This window comes from Phocoena phocoena, chromosome 19 (genome assembly GCF_963924675.1).
Source record: "Phocoena phocoena chromosome 19, mPhoPho1.1, whole genome shotgun sequence".
Taxonomy (NCBI): Eukaryota; Metazoa; Chordata; class Mammalia; order Artiodactyla; family Phocoenidae; genus Phocoena; species Phocoena phocoena.
Window position 1 is genome coordinate 39,391,782 of NC_089237.1, and position 18,206 is coordinate 39,409,987.

General features: G+C 76.4%; 17 non-coding genes across 17 annotated transcripts; all 17 read right to left on the reverse strand.

Moving 5' to 3' along the window:
- Nucleotides 1-34: 34 nt before the first annotated feature.
- LOC136139485 (5S ribosomal RNA) lies at nt 35-153 on the reverse strand. Its single transcript, XR_010657019.1, has one exon. It is a non-coding gene; the product is annotated as a 5S ribosomal RNA (ribosomal RNA).
- A 984-nt stretch (nt 154-1,137) lies between these two features.
- Nucleotides 1,138-1,256, reverse strand: LOC136139451 (5S ribosomal RNA). The gene has a single exon (XR_010656987.1). It is a non-coding gene; the product is annotated as a 5S ribosomal RNA (ribosomal RNA).
- A 923-nt stretch (nt 1,257-2,179) lies between these two features.
- On the reverse strand, nt 2,180-2,298 carry LOC136139737 (5S ribosomal RNA). The gene has a single exon (XR_010657250.1). It is a non-coding gene; the product is annotated as a 5S ribosomal RNA (ribosomal RNA).
- Nucleotides 2,299-3,269: 971 nt separating this feature from the next.
- On the reverse strand, nt 3,270-3,388 carry LOC136139452 (5S ribosomal RNA). The gene has a single exon (XR_010656988.1). It is a non-coding gene; the product is annotated as a 5S ribosomal RNA (ribosomal RNA).
- Nucleotides 3,389-4,311: 923 nt separating this feature from the next.
- Nucleotides 4,312-4,430, reverse strand: LOC136139486 (5S ribosomal RNA). The gene has a single exon (XR_010657020.1). It is a non-coding gene; the product is annotated as a 5S ribosomal RNA (ribosomal RNA).
- A 976-nt stretch (nt 4,431-5,406) lies between these two features.
- On the reverse strand, nt 5,407-5,525 carry LOC136139738 (5S ribosomal RNA). Its single transcript, XR_010657251.1, has one exon. It is a non-coding gene; the product is annotated as a 5S ribosomal RNA (ribosomal RNA).
- A 969-nt stretch (nt 5,526-6,494) lies between these two features.
- LOC136139453 (5S ribosomal RNA) lies at nt 6,495-6,613 on the reverse strand. The gene has a single exon (XR_010656989.1). It is a non-coding gene; the product is annotated as a 5S ribosomal RNA (ribosomal RNA).
- Nucleotides 6,614-7,536: 923 nt separating this feature from the next.
- LOC136139740 (5S ribosomal RNA) lies at nt 7,537-7,655 on the reverse strand. Its single transcript, XR_010657252.1, has one exon. It is a non-coding gene; the product is annotated as a 5S ribosomal RNA (ribosomal RNA).
- A 984-nt stretch (nt 7,656-8,639) lies between these two features.
- LOC136139455 (5S ribosomal RNA) lies at nt 8,640-8,758 on the reverse strand. The gene has a single exon (XR_010656991.1). It is a non-coding gene; the product is annotated as a 5S ribosomal RNA (ribosomal RNA).
- Nucleotides 8,759-9,681: 923 nt separating this feature from the next.
- LOC136139741 (5S ribosomal RNA) lies at nt 9,682-9,800 on the reverse strand. The gene has a single exon (XR_010657253.1). It is a non-coding gene; the product is annotated as a 5S ribosomal RNA (ribosomal RNA).
- A 971-nt stretch (nt 9,801-10,771) lies between these two features.
- Nucleotides 10,772-10,890, reverse strand: LOC136139456 (5S ribosomal RNA). Its single transcript, XR_010656992.1, has one exon. It is a non-coding gene; the product is annotated as a 5S ribosomal RNA (ribosomal RNA).
- A 923-nt stretch (nt 10,891-11,813) lies between these two features.
- Nucleotides 11,814-11,932, reverse strand: LOC136139742 (5S ribosomal RNA). The gene has a single exon (XR_010657254.1). It is a non-coding gene; the product is annotated as a 5S ribosomal RNA (ribosomal RNA).
- Nucleotides 11,933-12,914: 982 nt separating this feature from the next.
- On the reverse strand, nt 12,915-13,033 carry LOC136139743 (5S ribosomal RNA). The gene has a single exon (XR_010657255.1). It is a non-coding gene; the product is annotated as a 5S ribosomal RNA (ribosomal RNA).
- Nucleotides 13,034-13,956: 923 nt separating this feature from the next.
- LOC136139487 (5S ribosomal RNA) lies at nt 13,957-14,075 on the reverse strand. The gene has a single exon (XR_010657021.1). It is a non-coding gene; the product is annotated as a 5S ribosomal RNA (ribosomal RNA).
- Nucleotides 14,076-15,051: 976 nt separating this feature from the next.
- On the reverse strand, nt 15,052-15,170 carry LOC136139744 (5S ribosomal RNA). Its single transcript, XR_010657256.1, has one exon. It is a non-coding gene; the product is annotated as a 5S ribosomal RNA (ribosomal RNA).
- Nucleotides 15,171-16,139: 969 nt separating this feature from the next.
- On the reverse strand, nt 16,140-16,258 carry LOC136139457 (5S ribosomal RNA). The gene has a single exon (XR_010656993.1). It is a non-coding gene; the product is annotated as a 5S ribosomal RNA (ribosomal RNA).
- A 923-nt stretch (nt 16,259-17,181) lies between these two features.
- LOC136139745 (5S ribosomal RNA) lies at nt 17,182-17,300 on the reverse strand. The gene has a single exon (XR_010657257.1). It is a non-coding gene; the product is annotated as a 5S ribosomal RNA (ribosomal RNA).
- Nucleotides 17,301-18,206: the final 906 nt, after the last annotated feature.

Here is an 18,206-nt window from a genome sequence, read left to right on the forward strand (position 1 = left end):
GCGAGTAAAGGAGAAGGCGGAGCGGGAGGCAAAAAGCCTACAGCACCCGGTATTCCCAGGCGGTCTCCCATCCAAGTACTAACCAGGCCCGACCCTGCTTAGTTTCCGAGATCAGACGAGATCGGGCGCGTTCAGGGTGGTATGGCCGTAGACGGCGGCGGGGACCGCGGGCTGCCTCTTGAGGCCCAGTTGCGCTGGCGCTGGCGCCTTAAGGCCAGCCAGCCCGGCGGTCAGCCCGCCCCGGCGGGACCCCGCCGCCCGCCCAGGCAGGGGGAACGGACGTCTCGTGTATCGGGCGGTGGCGGAGGGTTTGGCCACCACCTCCCAGCCGAGGGCGGGCGTGACCCAGCAAACCCTTCGGCGCTTGGCGCCCCGCCCAACATCCCGCACGTCGCTCACAGGGACGTGGCCCCGGAGGCTTCGGGGCCCGGGGCCCGCGGTCCCTGGGGCATCGCCCCTGCCCGCCCACGCGGCGCTAGGCGCAGCCCGGCCGCAGCCCGGGCCGGCCCTGCTGCCCGACAGCAGCTGACCCGAAGCCACTGGGAGCCACCATTGCGTCGCCACGGCCCCTCAGCCCCGGCAAGGCCACCTTTGCCCGCACACCACCCGCCGAGCTCAGGAGCCCGCCCCTGGTGGCCGGCAGGCCCGGGGAAGCGGCCCCGGCCCTCGATCCCGCTCCCGCACCCGGCCGCGGCGACACGGCGGAGGCGGGGCTTCTGCCGGAGGGAGCTGTGGCGGGACACACCGGCGCACAGGTGGCGGCAGCGGGGCTGGGCGCCAGTGGGGGCGGCCAGGTGCAGGTCGAGGGGCTCGCTGGCCGAAAGGAGGGCAACCGGGCCCGCGGCGGATTCTGGGTCCGGGCCAGCCACCCCGGGAGCGTCCGGGGTGCGGCTGCCTTCTGGGGCCGCCTTCTGGCCGCCCGGCCGGCCGTGCCGGCGGGGAGCGGCCCCTCCGGCGCACCCGCGCGCGCGCGCACGCCCACACACACACACACACACACACACACACACACACACGCGCGCGCGCCGTGGTGGGAGGGGCCTGAGGAGGTGGGGCCTGCAGCGGGGCCCGGCGGGGGCGGAGCCGGCGGCCACCGCCCTCGGGCTAGTAAAGGAGAAGGCGGAGCGGGAGGCAAAAAGCCTACAGCACCCGGTATTCCCAGGCGGTCTCCCATCCAAGTACTAACCAGGCCCGACCCTGCTTAGCTTCCGAGATCAGACGAGATCGGGCGCGTTCAGGGTGGTATGGCCGCAGACGGGGGCGGGGCTCGCGGGCTGCCTCTTGAGGCCCAGTTGCGCTGGCGCTGGCGCCTTAAGGCCAGCCAGCCCGGCGGTCAGCCCGCCCCGGCGGGACCCCGCCGCCCGCCCAGGCAGGGGGAACGGACGTCTCGTGTATCGGGCGGTGGCGGAGGGTTTGGCCACCACCTCCCAGCCGAGGGCGGGCGTGACCCAGCAAACCCTTCGGCGCTTGGCGCCCCGCCCAACATCCCGCACGTCGCTCACAGGGACGTGGCCCCGGAGGCTTCGGGGCCCGGGGCCCGCGGTCCCTGGGGCATCGCCCCTGCCCGCCCACGCGGCGCTAGGCGCAGCCCGGCCGCAGCCCGGGCCGGCCCTGCTGCCCGACAGCAGCTGACCCGAAGCCACTGGGAGCCACCATTGCGTCGCCACGGCCCCTCAGCCCCGGCAAGGCCACCTTTGCCCGCACACCACCCGCCGAGCTCAGGAGCCCGCCCCTGGTGGCCGGCAGGCCCGGGGAAGCGGCCCCGGCCCTCGATCCCGCTCCCGCACCCGGCCGCGGCGACACGGCGGAGGCGGGGCTTCTGCCGGAGGGAGCTGTGGCGGGACACACCGGCGCACAGGTGGCGGCAGCGGGGCTGGGCGCCAGTGGGGGCGGCCAGGTGCAGGTCGAGGGGCTCGCTGGCCGAAAGGACGGCAACCGGGCCCGCGGCGGATTCTGGTCCGGGCCAGCCACCCCGGGAGCCTCCGGGGTGCGGCTGCCTTCCGGGGCCGCCTTCTGGCCGCCCGGCCGGCCGGGCCGGCGGGGAGCGGCCCCTCCGGCGCACGCGCGCCGTGGTGGGAGGGGCCTGAGGAGGTGGGGCCTGCAGCGGGGCCCGGCGGGGGCGGAGCCGGCGGCCACCGCCCGCGGGCGAGTAAAGGAGAAGGCGGAGCGGGAGGCAAAAAGCCTACAGCACCCGGTATTCCCAGGCGGTCTCCCATCCAAGTACTAACCAGGCCCGACCCTGCTTAGCTTCCGAGATCAGACGAGATCGGGCGCGTTCAGGGTGGTATGGCCGTAGACGGCGGCGGGGACCGCGGGCTGCCTCTTGAGGCCCAGTTGCGCTGGCGCTGGCGCCTTAAGGCCAGCCAGCCCGGCGGTCAGCCCGCCCCGGCGGGACCCCGCCGCCCGCCCAGGCAGGGGGAACGGACGTCTCGTGTATCGGGCGGTGGCGGAGGGTTTGGCCACCACCTCCCAGCCGAGGGCGGGCGTGACCCAGCAAACCCTTCGGCGCTTGGCGCCCCGCCCAACATCCCGCACGTCGCTCACAGGGACGTGGCCCCGGAGGCTTCGGGGCCCGGGGCCCGCGGTCCGTGGGGCATCGCCCCTGCCCGCCCACGCGGCGCTAGGCGCAGCCCGGCCGCAGCCCGGGCCGGCCCTGCTGCCCGACAGCAGCTGGCCCGAAGCCACTGGGAGCCACCATTGCGTCGCCACGGCCCCTCAGCCCCGGCAAGGCCACCTTTGCCCGCACACCACCCGCCGAGCTCAGGAGCCCGCCCCTGGTGGCCGGCAGGCCCGGGGGAGCGGCCCCGGCCCTCGATCCCGCTCCCGCACCCGGCCGCGGCGACACGGCGGAGGCGGGGCTTCTGCCGGAGGGAGCTGTGGCGGGACACACCGGCGCACAGGTGGCGGCAGCGGGGCTGGGCGCCAGTGGGGGCGGCCAGGTGCAGGTCGAGGGGCTCGCTGGCCGAAAGGACGGCAACCGGGCCCGCGGCGGATTCTGGTCCGGGCCAGCCACCCCGGGAGCGTCCGGGGTGCGGCTGCCTTCTGGGGCCGCCTTCTGGCCGCCCGGCCGGCCGTGCCGGCGGGGAGCGGCCCCTCCGGCGCACCCGCGCGCGCGCGCACGCACACACACACACACACACACACACACGCGCGCGCGCCGTGGTGAGAGGGGCCTGAGGAGGTGGGGCCTGCAGCGGGGCCCGGCGGGGGCGGAGCCGGCGGCCACCGCCCTCGGGCTAGTAAAGGAGAAGGCGGAGCGGGAGGCAAAAAGCCTACAGCACCCGGTATTCCCAGGCGGTCTCCCATCCAAGTACTAACCAGGCCCGACCCTGCTTAGCTTCCGAGATCAGACGAGATCGGGCGCGTTCAGGGTGGTATGGCCGCAGACGGGGGCGGGGCTCGCGGGCTGCCTCTTGAGGCCCAGTTGCGCTGGCGCTGGCGCCTTAAGGCCAGCCAGCCCGGCGGTCAGCCCGCCCCGGCGGGACCCCGCCGCCCGCCCAGGCAGGGGGAACGGACGTCTCGTGTATCGGGCGGTGGCGGAGGGTTTGGCCACCACCTCCCAGCCGAGGGCGGGCGTGACCCAGCAAACCCTTCGGCGCTTGGCGCCCCGCCCAACATCCCGCACGTCGCTCACAGGGACGTGGCCCCGGAGGCTTCGGGGCCCGGGGCCCGCGGTCCCTGGGGCATCGCCCCTGCCCGCCCACGCGGCGCTAGGCGCAGCCCGGCCGCAGCCCGGGCCGGCCCTGCTGCCCGACAGCAGCTGACCCGAAGCCACTGGGAGCCACCATTGCGTCGCCACGGCCCCTCAGCCCCGGCAAGGCCACCTTTGCCCGCACACCACCCGCCGAGCTCAGGAGCCCGCCCCTGGTGGCCGGCAGGCCCGGGGGAGCGGCCCCGGCCCTCGATCCCGCTCCCGCACCCGGCCGCGGCGACACGGCGGAGGCGGGGCTTCTGCCGGAGGGAGCTGTGGCGGGACACACCGGCGCACAGGTGGCGGCAGCGGGGCTGGGCGCCAGTGGGGGCGGCCAGGTGCAGGTCGAGGGGCTCGCTGGCCGAAAGGACGGCAACCGGGCCCGCGGCGGATTCTGGGTCCGGGCCAGCCACCCCGGGAGCGTCCGGGGTGCGGCTGCCTTCCGGGCCGCCTTCTGGCCGCCCGGCCGGCCGGGCCGGCGGGGAGCGGCCCCTCCGGCGCACGCGCGCCGTGGTGGGAGGGGCCTGAGGAGGTGGGGCCTGCAGCGGGGCCCGGCGGGGGCGGAGCCGGCGGCCACCGCCCAAGGGCGAGTAAAGGAGAAGGCGGAGCGGGAGGCAAAAAGCCTACAGCACCCGGTATTCCCAGGCGGTCTCCCATCCAAGTACTAACCAGGCCCGACCCTGCTTAGTTTCCGAGATCAGACGAGATCGGGCGCGTTCAGGGTGGTATGGCCGTAGACGGCGGCGGGGACCGCGGGCTGCCTCTTGAGGCCCAGTTGCGCTGGCGCTGGCGCCTTAAGGCCAGCCAGCCCGGCGGTCAGCCCGCCCCGGCGGGACCCCGCCGCCCGCCCAGGCAGGGGGAACGGACGTCTCGTGTATCGGGCGGTGGCGGAGGGTTTGGCCACCACCTCCCAGCCGAGGGCGGGCGTGACCCAGCAAACCCTTCGGCGCTTGGCGCCCCGCCCAACATCCCGCACGTCGCTCACAGGGACGTGGCCCCGGAGGCTTCGGGGCCCGGGGCCCGCGGTCCCTGGGGCATCGCCCCTGCCCGCCCACGCGGCGCTAGGCGCAGCCCGGCCGCAGCCCGGGCCGGCCCTGCTGCCCGACAGCAGCTGACCCGAAGCCACTGGGAGCCACCATTGCGTCGCCACGGCCCCTCAGCCCCGGCAAGGCCACCTTTGCCCGCACACCACCCGCCGAGCTCAGGAGCCCGCCCCTGGTGGCCGGCAGGCCCGGGGAAGCGGCCCCGGCCCTCGATCCCGCTCCCGCACCCGGCCGCGGCGACACGGCGGAGGCGGGGCTTCTGCCGGAGGGAGCTGTGGCGGGACACACCGGCGCACAGGTGGCGGCAGCGGGGCTGGGCGCCAGTGGGGGCGGCCAGGTGCAGGTCGAGGGGCTCGCTGGCCGAAAGGACGGCAACCGGGCCCGCGGCGGATTCTGGGTCCGGGCCAGCCACCCCGGGAGCGTCCGGGGTGCGGCTGCCTTCTGGGGCCGCCTTCTGGCCGCCCGGCCGGCCGTGCCGGCGGGGAGCGGCCCCTCCGGCGCACCCGCGCGCGCGCGCACGCACACACACACACACACACACACACACACGCGCGCGCGCGCCGTGGTGGGAGGGGCCTGAGGAGGTGGGGCCTGCAGCGGGGCCCGGCGGGGGCGGAGCCGGCGGCCACCGCCCGCGGGCGAGTAAAGGAGAAGGCGGAGCGGGAGGCAAAAAGCCTACAGCACCCGGTATTCCCAGGCGGTCTCCCATCCAAGTACTAACCAGGCCCGACCCTGCTTAGCTTCCGAGATCAGACGAGATCGGGCGCGTTCAGGGTGGTATGGCCGTAGACGGGGGCGGGGACCGCGGGCTGCCTCTTGAGGCCCAGTTGCGCTGGCGCTGGCGCCTTAGGGCCAGCCAGCCCGGCGGTCAGCCCGCCCCGGCGGGACCCCGCCGCCCGCCCAGGCAGGGGGAACGGACGTCTCGTGTATCGGGCGGTGGCGGAGGGTTTGGCCACCACCTCCCAGCCGAGGGCGGGCGTGACCCAGCAAACCCTTCGGCGCTTGGCGCCCCGCCCAACATCCCGCACGTCGCTCACAGGGACGTGGCCCCGGAGGCTTCGGGGCCCGGGGCCCGCGGTCCGTGGGGCATCGCCCCTGCCCGCCCACGCGGCGCTAGGCGCAGCCCGGCCGCAGCCCGGGCCGGCCCTGCTGCCCGACAGCAGCTGGCCCGAAGCCACTGGGAGCCACCATTGCGTCGCCACGGCCCCTCAGCCCCGGCAAGGCCACCTTTGCCCGCACACCACCCGCCGAGCTCAGGAGCCCGCCCCTGGTGGCCGGCAGGCCCGGGGGAGCGGCCCCGGCCCTCGATCCCGCTCCCGCACCCGGCCGCGGCGACACGGCGGAGGCGGGGCTTCTGCCGGAGGGAGCTGTGGCGGGACACACCGGCGCACAGGTGGCGGCAGCGGGGCTGGGCGCCAGTGGGGGCGGCCAGGTGCAGGTCGAGGGGCTCGCTGGCCGAAAGGACGGCAACCGGGCCCGCGGCGGATTCTGGTCCGGGCCAGCCACTCCGGGAGCGTCCGGGGTGCGGCTGCCTTCTGGGGCCGCCTTCTGGCCGCCCGGCCGGCCGTGCCGGCGGGGAGCGGCCCCTCCGGCGCACCCGCGCGCGCGCGCACGCACACACACACACACACACACACGCGCGCGCGCGCCGTGGTGAGAGGGGCCTGAGGAGGTGGGGCCTGCAGCGGGGCCCGGCGGGGGCGGAGCCGGCGGCCACCGCCCTCGGGCTAGTAAAGGAGAAGGCGGAGCGGGAGGCAAAAAGCCTACAGCACCCGGTATTCCCAGGCGGTCTCCCATCCAAGTACTAACCAGGCCCGACCCTGCTTAGCTTCCGAGATCAGACGAGATCGGGCGCGTTCAGGGTGGTATGGCCGCAGACGGGGGCGGGGCTCGCGGGCTGCCTCTTGAGGCCCAGTTGCGCTGGCGCTGGCGCCTTAAGGCCAGCCAGCCCGGCGGTCAGCCCGCCCCGGCGGGACCCCGCCGCCCGCCCAGGCAGGGGGAACGGACGTCTCGTGTATCGGGCGGTGGCGGAGGGTTTGGCCACCACCTCCCAGCCGAGGGCGGGCGTGACCCAGCAAACCCTTCGGCGCTTGGCGCCCCGCCCAACATCCCGCACGTCGCTCACAGGGACGTGGCCCCGGAGGCTTCGGGGCCCGGGGCCCGCGGTCCCTGGGGCATCGCCCCTGCCCGCCCACGCGGCGCTAGGCGCAGCCCGGCCGCAGCCCGGGCCGGCCCTGCTGCCCGACAGCAGCTGACCCGAAGCCACTGGGAGCCACCATTGCGTCGCCACGGCCCCTCAGCCCCGGCAAGGCCACCTTTGCCCGCACACCACCCGCCGAGCTCAGGAGCCCGCCCCTGGTGGCCGGCAGGCCCGGGGAAGCGGCCCCGGCCCTCGATCCCGCTCCCGCACCCGGCCGCGGCGACACGGCGGAGGCGGGGCTTCTGCCGGAGGGAGCTGTGGCGGGACACACCGGCGCACAGGTGGCGGCAGCGGGGCTGGGCGCCAGTGGGGGCGGCCAGGTGCAGGTCGAGGGGCTCGCTGGCCGAAAGGACGGCAACCGGGCCCGCGGCGGATTCTGGTCCGGGCCAGCCACCCCGGGAGCCTCCGGGGTGCGGCTGCCTTCCGGGGCCGCCTTCTGGCCGCCCGGCCGGCCGGGCCGGCGGGGAGCGGCCCCTCCGGCGCACGCGCGCCGTGGTGGGAGGGGCCTGAGGAGGTGGGGCCTGCAGCGGGGCCCGGCGGGGGCGGAGCCGGCGGCCACCGCCCGCGGGCGAGTAAAGGAGAAGGCGGAGCGGGAGGCAAAAAGCCTACAGCACCCGGTATTCCCAGGCGGTCTCCCATCCAAGTACTAACCAGGCCCGACCCTGCTTAGCTTCCGAGATCAGACGAGATCGGGCGCGTTCAGGGTGGTATGGCCGTAGACGGGGGCGGGGACCGCGGGCTGCCTCTTGAGGCCCAGTTGCGCTGGCGCTGGCGCCTTAAGGCCAGCCAGCCCGGCGGTCAGCCCGCCCCGGCGGGACCCCGCCGCCCGCCCAGGCAGGGGGAACGGACGTCTCGTGTATCGGGCGGTGGCGGAGGGTTTGGCCACCACCTCCCAGCCGAGGGCGGGCGTGACCCAGCAAACCCTTCGGCGCTTGGCGCCCCGCCCAACATCCCGCACGTCGCTCACAGGGACGTGGCCCCGGAGGCTTCGGGGCCCGGGGCCCGCGGTCCCTGGGGCATCGCCCCTGCCCGCCCACGCGGCGCTAGGCGCAGCCCGGCCGCAGCCCGGGCCGGCCCTGCTGCCCGACAGCAGCTGACCCGAAGCCACTGGGAGCCACCATTGCGTCGCCACGGCCCCTCAGCCCCGGCAAGGCCACCTTTGCCCGCACACCACCCGCCGAGCTCAGGAGCCCGCCCCTGGTGGCCGGCAGGCCCGGGGAAGCGGCCCCGGCCCTCGATCCCGCTCCCGCACCCGGCCGCGGCGACACGGCGGAGGCGGGGCTTCTGCCGGAGGGAGCTGTGGCGGGACACACCGGCGCACAGGTGGCGGCAGCGGGGCTGGGCGCCAGTGGGGGCGGCCAGGTGCAGGTCGAGGGGCTCGCTGGCCGAAAGGAGGGCAACCGGGCCCGCGGCGGATTCTGGGTCCGGGCCAGCCACCCCGGGAGCGTCCGGGGTGCGGCTGCCTTCTGGGGCCGCCTTCTGGCCGCCCGGCCGGCCGTGCCGGCGGGGAGCGGCCCCTCCGGCGCACCCGCGCGCGCGCGCACGCCCACACACACACACACACACACACACACACACACACACGCGCGCGCGCCGTGGTGGGAGGGGCCTGAGGAGGTGGGGCCTGCAGCGGGGCCCGGCGGGGGCGGAGCCGGCGGCCACCGCCCTCGGGCTAGTAAAGGAGAAGGCGGAGCGGGAGGCAAAAAGCCTACAGCACCCGGTATTCCCAGGCGGTCTCCCATCCAAGTACTAACCAGGCCCGACCCTGCTTAGCTTCCGAGATCAGACGAGATCGGGCGCGTTCAGGGTGGTATGGCCGCAGACGGGGGCGGGGCTCGCGGGCTGCCTCTTGAGGCCCAGTTGCGCTGGCGCTGGCGCCTTAAGGCCAGCCAGCCCGGCGGTCAGCCCGCCCCGGCGGGACCCCGCCGCCCGCCCAGGCAGGGGGAACGGACGTCTCGTGTATCGGGCGGTGGCGGAGGGTTTGGCCACCACCTCCCAGCCGAGGGCGGGCGTGACCCAGCAAACCCTTCGGCGCTTGGCGCCCCGCCCAACATCCCGCACGTCGCTCACAGGGACGTGGCCCCGGAGGCTTCGGGGCCCGGGGCCCGCGGTCCCTGGGGCATCGCCCCTGCCCGCCCACGCGGCGCTAGGCGCAGCCCGGCCGCAGCCCGGGCCGGCCCTGCTGCCCGACAGCAGCTGACCCGAAGCCACTGGGAGCCACCATTGCGTCGCCACGGCCCCTCAGCCCCGGCAAGGCCACCTTTGCCCGCACACCACCCGCCGAGCTCAGGAGCCCGCCCCTGGTGGCCGGCAGGCCCGGGGAAGCGGCCCCGGCCCTCGATCCCGCTCCCGCACCCGGCCGCGGCGACACGGCGGAGGCGGGGCTTCTGCCGGAGGGAGCTGTGGCGGGACACACCGGCGCACAGGTGGCGGCAGCGGGGCTGGGCGCCAGTGGGGGCGGCCAGGTGCAGGTCGAGGGGCTCGCTGGCCGAAAGGACGGCAACCGGGCCCGCGGCGGATTCTGGTCCGGGCCAGCCACCCCGGGAGCCTCCGGGGTGCGGCTGCCTTCCGGGGCCGCCTTCTGGCCGCCCGGCCGGCCGGGCCGGCGGGGAGCGGCCCCTCCGGCGCACGCGCGCCGTGGTGGGAGGGGCCTGAGGAGGTGGGGCCTGCAGCGGGGCCCGGCGGGGGCGGAGCCGGCGGCCACCGCCCGCGGGCGAGTAAAGGAGAAGGCGGAGCGGGAGGCAAAAAGCCTACAGCACCCGGTATTCCCAGGCGGTCTCCCATCCAAGTACTAACCAGGCCCGACCCTGCTTAGCTTCCGAGATCAGACGAGATCGGGCGCGTTCAGGGTGGTATGGCCGTAGACGGCGGCGGGGACCGCGGGCTGCCTCTTGAGGCCCAGTTGCGCTGGCGCTGGCGCCTTAAGGCCAGCCAGCCCGGCGGTCAGCCCGCCCCGGCGGGACCCCGCCGCCCGCCCAGGCAGGGGGAACGGACGTCTCGTGTATCGGGCGGTGGCGGAGGGTTTGGCCACCACCTCCCAGCCGAGGGCGGGCGTGACCCAGCAAACCCTTCGGCGCTTGGCGCCCCGCCCAACATCCCGCACGTCGCTCACAGGGACGTGGCCCCGGAGGCTTCGGGGCCCGGGGCCCGCGGTCCGTGGGGCATCGCCCCTGCCCGCCCACGCGGCGCTAGGCGCAGCCCGGCCGCAGCCCGGGCCGGCCCTGCTGCCCGACAGCAGCTGGCCCGAAGCCACTGGGAGCCACCATTGCGTCGCCACGGCCCCTCAGCCCCGGCAAGGCCACCTTTGCCCGCACACCACCCGCCGAGCTCAGGAGCCCGCCCCTGGTGGCCGGCAGGCCCGGGGGAGCGGCCCCGGCCCTCGATCCCGCTCCCGCACCCGGCCGCGGCGACACGGCGGAGGCGGGGCTTCTGCCGGAGGGAGCTGTGGCGGGACACACCGGCGCACAGGTGGCGGCAGCGGGGCTGGGCGCCAGTGGGGGCGGCCAGGTGCAGGTCGAGGGGCTCGCTGGCCGAAAGGACGGCAACCGGGCCCGCGGCGGATTCTGGTCCGGGCCAGCCACCCCGGGAGCGTCCGGGGTGCGGCTGCCTTCTGGGGCCGCCTTCTGGCCGCCCGGCCGGCCGTGCCGGCGGGGAGCGGCCCCTCCGGCGCACCCGCGCGCGCGCGCACGCACACACACACACACACACACACACACGCGCGCGCGCCGTGGTGAGAGGGGCCTGAGGAGGTGGGGCCTGCAGCGGGGCCCGGCGGGGGCGGAGCCGGCGGCCACCGCCCTCGGGCTAGTAAAGGAGAAGGCGGAGCGGGAGGCAAAAAGCCTACAGCACCCGGTATTCCCAGGCGGTCTCCCATCCAAGTACTAACCAGGCCCGACCCTGCTTAGCTTCCGAGATCAGACGAGATCGGGCGCGTTCAGGGTGGTATGGCCGCAGACGGGGGCGGGGCTCGCGGGCTGCCTCTTGAGGCCCAGTTGCGCTGGCGCTGGCGCCTTAAGGCCAGCCAGCCCGGCGGTCAGCCCGCCCCGGCGGGACCCCGCCGCCCGCCCAGGCAGGGGGAACGGACGTCTCGTGTATCGGGCGGTGGCGGAGGGTTTGGCCACCACCTCCCAGCCGAGGGCGGGCGTGACCCAGCAAACCCTTCGGCGCTTGGCGCCCCGCCCAACATCCCGCACGTCGCTCACAGGGACGTGGCCCCGGAGGCTTCGGGGCCCGGGGCCCGCGGTCCCTGGGGCATCGCCCCTGCCCGCCCACGCGGCGCTAGGCGCAGCCCGGCCGCAGCCCGGGCCGGCCCTGCTGCCCGACAGCAGCTGACCCGAAGCCACTGGGAGCCACCATTGCGTCGCCACGGCCCCTCAGCCCCGGCAAGGCCACCTTTGCCCGCACACCACCCGCCGAGCTCAGGAGCCCGCCCCTGGTGGCCGGCAGGCCCGGGGAAGCGGCCCCGGCCCTCGATCCCGCTCCCGCACCCGGCCGCGGCGACACGGCGGAGGCGGGGCTTCTGCCGGAGGGAGCTGTGGCGGGACACACCGGCGCACAGGTGGCGGCAGCGGGGCTGGGCGCCAGTGGGGGCGGCCAGGTGCAGGTCGAGGGGCTCGCTGGCCGAAAGGACGGCAACCGGGCCCGCGGCGGATTCTGGTCCGGGCCAGCCACCCCGGGAGCCTCCGGGGTGCGGCTGCCTTCCGGGGCCGCCTTCTGGCCGCCCGGCCGGCCGGGCCGGCGGGGAGCGGCCCCTCCGGCGCACGCGCGCCGTGTTGTGAGGGGCCTGAGGAGGTGGGGCCTGCAGCGGGGCCCGGCGGGGGCGGAGCCGGCGGCCACCGCCCGCGGGCGAGTAAAGGAGAAGGCGGAGCGGGAGGCAAAAAGCCTACAGCACCCGGTATTCCCAGGCGGTCTCCCATCCAAGTACTAACCAGGCCCGACCCTGCTTAGCTTCCGAGATCAGACGAGATCGGGCGCGTTCAGGGTGGTATGGCCGTAGACGGGGGCGGGGACCGCGGGCTGCCTCTTGAGGCCCAGTTGCGCTGGCGCTGGCGCCTTAAGGCCAGCCAGCCCGGCGGTCAGCCCGCCCCGGCGGGACCCCGCCGCCCGCCCAGGCAGGGGGAACGGACGTCTCGTGTATCGGGCGGTGGCGGAGGGTTTGGCCACCACCTCCCAGCCGAGGGCGGGCGTGACCCAGCAAACCCTTCGGCGCTTGGCGCCCCGCCCAACATCCCGCACGTCGCTCACAGGGACGTGGCCCCGGAGGCTTCGGGGCCCGGGGCCCGCGGTCCCTGGGGCATCGCCCCTGCCCGCCCACGCGGCGCTAGGCGCAGCCCGGCCGCAGCCCGGGCCGGCCCTGCTGCCCGACAGCAGCTGACCCGAAGCCACTGGGAGCCACCATTGCGTCGCCACGGCCCCTCAGCCCCGGCAAGGCCACCTTTGCCCGCACACCACCCGCCGAGCTCAGGAGCCCGCCCCTGGTGGCCGGCAGGCCCGGGGAAGCGGCCCCGGCCCTCGATCCCGCTCCCGCACCCGGCCGCGGCGACACGGCGGAGGCGGGGCTTCTGCCGGAGGGAGCTGTGGCGGGACACACCGGCGCACAGGTGGCGGCAGCGGGGCTGGGCGCCAGTGGGGGCGGCCAGGTGCAGGTCGAGGGGCTCGCTGGCCGAAAGGAGGGCAACCGGGCCCGCGGCGGATTCTGGGTCCGGGCCAGCCACCCCGGGAGCGTCCGGGGTGCGGCTGCCTTCTGGGGCCGCCTTCTGGCCGCCCGGCCGGCCGTGCCGGCGGGGAGCGGCCCCTCCGGCGCACCCGCGCGCGCGCGCACGCCCACACACACACACACACACACACACACACACACAAGCGCGCGCGCCGTGGTGGGAGGGGCCTGAGGAGGTGGGGCCTGCAGCGGGGCCCGGCGGGGGCGGAGCCGGCGGCCACCGCCCAAGGGCGAGTAAAGGAGAAGGCGGAGCGGGAGGCAAAAAGCCTACAGCACCCGGTATTCCCAGGCGGTCTCCCATCCAAGTACTAACCAGGCCCGACCCTGCTTAGCTTCCGAGATCAGACGAGATCGGGCGCGTTCAGGGTGGTATGGCCGTAGACGGGGGCGGGGACCGCGGGCTGCCTCTTGAGGCCCAGTTGCGCTGGCGCTGGCGCCTTAGGGCCAGCCAGCCCGGCGGTCAGCCCGCCCCGGCGGGACCCCGCCGCCCGCCCAGGCAGGGGGAACGGACGTCTCGTGTATCGGGCGGTGGCGGAGGGTTTGGCCACCACCTCCCAGCCGAGGGCGGGCGTGACCCAGCAAACCCTTCGGCGCTTGGCGCCCCGCCCAACATCCCGCACGTCGCTCACAGGGACGTGGCCCCGGAGGCTTCGGGGCCCGGGGCCCGCGGTCCCTGGGGCATCGCCCCTGCCCGCCCACGCGGCGCTAGGCGCAGCCCGGCCGCAGCCCGGGCCGGCCCTGCTGCCCGACAGCAGCTGGCCCGAAGCCACTGGGAGCCACCATTGCGTCGCCACGGCCCCTCAGCCCCGGCAAGGCCACCTTTGCCCGCACACCACCCGCCGAGCTCAGGAGCCCGCCCCTGGTGGCCGGCAGGCCCGGGGGAGCGGCCCCGGCCCTCGATCCCGCTCCCGCACCCGGCCGCGGCGACACGGCGGAGGCGGGGCTTCTGCCGGAGGGAGCTGTGGCGGGACACACCGGCGCACAGGTGGCGGCAGCGGGGCTGGGCGCCAGTGGGGGCGGCCAGGTGCAGGTCGAGGGGCTCGCTGGCCGAAAGGACGGCAACCGGGCCCGCGGCGGATTCTGGGTCCGGGCCAGCCACCCCGGGAGCGTCCGGGGTGCGGCTGCCTTCCGGGCCGCCTTCTGGCCGCCCGGCCGGCCGGGCCGGCGGGGAGCGGCCCCTCCGGCGCACGCGCGCCGTGGTGGGAGGGGCCTGAGGAGGTGGGGCCTGCAGCGGGGCCCGGCGGGGGCGGAGCCGGCGGCCACCGCCCAAGGGCGAGTAAAGGAGAAGGCGGAGCGGGAGGCAAAAAGCCTACAGCACCCGGTATTCCCAGGCGGTCTCCCATCCAAGTACTAACCAGGCCCGACCCTGCTTAGTTTCCGAGATCAGACGAGATCGGGCGCGTTCAGGGTGGTATGGCCGTAGACGGCGGCGGGGACCGCGGGCTGCCTCTTGAGGCCCAGTTGCGCTGGCGCTGGCGCCTTAAGGCCAGCCAGCCCGGCGGTCAGCCCGCCCCGGCGGGACCCCGCCGCCCGCCCAGGCAGGGGGAACGGACGTCTCGTGTATCGGGCGGTGGCGGAGGGTTTGGCCACCACCTCCCAGCCGAGGGCGGGCGTGACCCAGCAAACCCTTCGGCGCTTGGCGCCCCGCCCAACATCCCGCACGTCGCTCACAGGGACGTGGCCCCGGAGGCTTCGGGGCCCGGGGCCCGCGGTCCCTGGGGCATCGCCCCTGCCCGCCCACGCGGCGCTAGGCGCAGCCCGGCCGCAGCCCGGGCCGGCCCTGCTGCCCGACAGCAGCTGACCCGAAGCCACTGGGAGCCACCATTGCGTCGCCACGGCCCCTCAGCCCCGGCAAGGCCACCTTTGCCCGCACACCACCCGCCGAGCTCAGGAGCCCGCCCCTGGTGGCCGGCAGGCCCGGGGAAGCGGCCCCGGCCCTCGATCCCGCTCCCGCACCCGGCCGCGGCGACACGGCGGAGGCGGGGCTTCTGCCGGAGGGAGCTGTGGCGGGACACACCGGCGCACAGGTGGCGGCAGCGGGGCTGGGCGCCAGTGGGGGCGGCCAGGTGCAGGTCGAGGGGCTCGCTGGCCGAAAGGACGGCAACCGGGCCCGCGGCGGATTCTGGGTCCGGGCCAGCCACCCCGGGAGCGTCCGGGGTGCGGCTGCCTTCTGGGGCCGCCTTCTGGCCGCCCGGCCGGCCGTGCCGGCGGGGAGCGGCCCCTCCGGCGCACCCGCGCGCGCGCGCACGCACACACACACACACACACACACACACACGCGCGCGCGCGCCGTGGTGGGAGGGGCCTGAGGAGGTGGGGCCTGCAGCGGGGCCCGGCGGGGGCGGAGCCGGCGGCCACCGCCCGCGGGCGAGTAAAGGAGAAGGCGGAGCGGGAGGCAAAAAGCCTACAGCACCCGGTATTCCCAGGCGGTCTCCCATCCAAGTACTAACCAGGCCCGACCCTGCTTAGCTTCCGAGATCAGACGAGATCGGGCGCGTTCAGGGTGGTATGGCCGTAGACGGGGGCGGGGACCGCGGGCTGCCTCTTGAGGCCCAGTTGCGCTGGCGCTGGCGCCTTAGGGCCAGCCAGCCCGGCGGTCAGCCCGCCCCGGCGGGACCCCGCCGCCCGCCCAGGCAGGGGGAACGGACGTCTCGTGTATCGGGCGGTGGCGGAGGGTTTGGCCACCACCTCCCAGCCGAGGGCGGGCGTGACCCAGCAAACCCTTCGGCGCTTGGCGCCCCGCCCAACATCCCGCACGTCGCTCACAGGGACGTGGCCCCGGAGGCTTCGGGGCCCGGGGCCCGCGGTCCGTGGGGCATCGCCCCTGCCCGCCCACGCGGCGCTAGGCGCAGCCCGGCCGCAGCCCGGGCCGGCCCTGCTGCCCGACAGCAGCTGGCCCGAAGCCACTGGGAGCCACCATTGCGTCGCCACGGCCCCTCAGCCCCGGCAAGGCCACCTTTGCCCGCACACCACCCGCCGAGCTCAGGAGCCCGCCCCTGGTGGCCGGCAGGCCCGGGGGAGCGGCCCCGGCCCTCGATCCCGCTCCCGCACCCGGCCGCGGCGACACGGCGGAGGCGGGGCTTCTGCCGGAGGGAGCTGTGGCGGGACACACCGGCGCACAGGTGGCGGCAGCGGGGCTGGGCGCCAGTGGGGGCGGCCAGGTGCAGGTCGAGGGGCTCGCTGGCCGAAAGGACGGCAACCGGGCCCGCGGCGGATTCTGGTCCGGGCCAGCCACTCCGGGAGCGTCCGGGGTGCGGCTGCCTTCTGGGGCCGCCTTCTGGCCGCCCGGCCGGCCGTGCCGGCGGGGAGCGGCCCCTCCGGCGCACCCGCGCGCGCGCGCACGCACACACACACACACACACACACGCGCGCGCGCGCCGTGGTGAGAGGGGCCTGAGGAGGTGGGGCCTGCAGCGGGGCCCGGCGGGGGCGGAGCCGGCGGCCACCGCCCTCGGGCTAGTAAAGGAGAAGGCGGAGCGGGAGGCAAAAAGCCTACAGCACCCGGTATTCCCAGGCGGTCTCCCATCCAAGTACTAACCAGGCCCGACCCTGCTTAGCTTCCGAGATCAGACGAGATCGGGCGCGTTCAGGGTGGTATGGCCGCAGACGGGGGCGGGGCTCGCGGGCTGCCTCTTGAGGCCCAGTTGCGCTGGCGCTGGCGCCTTAAGGCCAGCCAGCCCGGCGGTCAGCCCGCCCCGGCGGGACCCCGCCGCCCGCCCAGGCAGGGGGAACGGACGTCTCGTGTATCGGGCGGTGGCGGAGGGTTTGGCCACCACCTCCCAGCCGAGGGCGGGCGTGACCCAGCAAACCCTTCGGCGCTTGGCGCCCCGCCCAACATCCCGCACGTCGCTCACAGGGACGTGGCCCCGGAGGCTTCGGGGCCCGGGGCCCGCGGTCCCTGGGGCATCGCCCCTGCCCGCCCACGCGGCGCTAGGCGCAGCCCGGCCGCAGCCCGGGCCGGCCCTGCTGCCCGACAGCAGCTGACCCGAAGCCACTGGGAGCCACCATTGCGTCGCCACGGCCCCTCAGCCCCGGCAAGGCCACCTTTGCCCGCACACCACCCGCCGAGCTCAGGAGCCCGCCCCTGGTGGCCGGCAGGCCCGGGGAAGCGGCCCCGGCCCTCGATCCCGCTCCCGCACCCGGCCGCGGCGACACGGCGGAGGCGGGGCTTCTGCCGGAGGGAGCTGTGGCGGGACACACCGGCGCACAGGTGGCGGCAGCGGGGCTGGGCGCCAGTGGGGGCGGCCAGGTGCAGGTCGAGGGGCTCGCTGGCCGAAAGGACGGCAACCGGGCCCGCGGCGGATTCTGGTCCGGGCCAGCCACCCCGGGAGCCTCCGGGGTGCGGCTGCCTTCCGGGGCCGCCTTCTGGCCGCCCGGCCGGCCGGGCCGGCGGGGAGCGGCCCCTCCGGCGCACGCGCGCCGTGGTGGGAGGGGCCTGAGGAGGTGGGGCCTGCAGCGGGGCCCGGCGGGGGCGGAGCCGGCGGCCACCGCCCGCGGGCGAGTAAAGGAGAAGGCGGAGCGGGAGGCAAAAAGCCTACAGCACCCGGTATTCCCAGGCGGTCTCCCATCCAAGTACTAACCAGGCCCGACCCTGCTTAGCTTCCGAGATCAGACGAGATCGGGCGCGTTCAGGGTGGTATGGCCGTAGACGGGGGCGGGGACCGCGGGCTGCCTCTTGAGGCCCAGTTGCGCTGGCGCTGGCGCCTTAAGGCCAGCCAGCCCGGCGGTCAGCCCGCCCCGGCGGGACCCCGCCGCCCGCCCAGGCAGGGGGAACGGACGTCTCGTGTATCGGGCGGTGGCGGAGGGTTTGGCCACCACCTCCCAGCCGAGGGCGGGCGTGACCCAGCAAACCCTTCGGCGCTTGGCGCCCCGCCCAACATCCCGCACGTCGCTCACAGGGACGTGGCCCCGGAGGCTTCGGGGCCCGGGGCCCGCGGTCCCTGGGGCATCGCCCCTGCCCGCCCACGCGGCGCTAGGCGCAGCCCGGCCGCAGCCCGGGCCGGCCCTGCTGCCCGACAGCAGCTGACCCGAAGCCACTGGGAGCCACCATTGCGTCGCCACGGCCCCTCAGCCCCGGCAAGGCCACCTTTGCCCGCACACCACCCGCCGAGCTCAGGAGCCCGCCCCTGGTGGCCGGCAGGCCCGGGGAAGCGGCCCCGGCCCTCGATCCCGCTCCCGCACCCGGCCGCGGCGACACGGCGGAGGCGGGGCTTCTGCCGGAGGGAGCTGTGGCGGGACACACCGGCGCACAGGTGGCGGCAGCGGGGCTGGGCGCCAGTGGGGGCGGCCAGGTGCAGGTCGAGGGGCTCGCTGGCCGAAAGGAGGGCAACCGGGCCCGCGGCGGATTCTGGGTCCGGGCCAGCCACCCCGGGAGCGTCCGGGGTGCGGCTGCCTTCTGGGGCCGCCTTCTGGCCGCCCGGCCGGCCGTGCCGGCGGGGAGCGGCCCCTCCGGCGCACCCGCGCGCGCGCGCACGCCCACACACACACACACACACACACACACACACACACGCGCGCGCGCCGTGGTGGGAGGGGCCTGAGGAGGTGGGGCCTGCA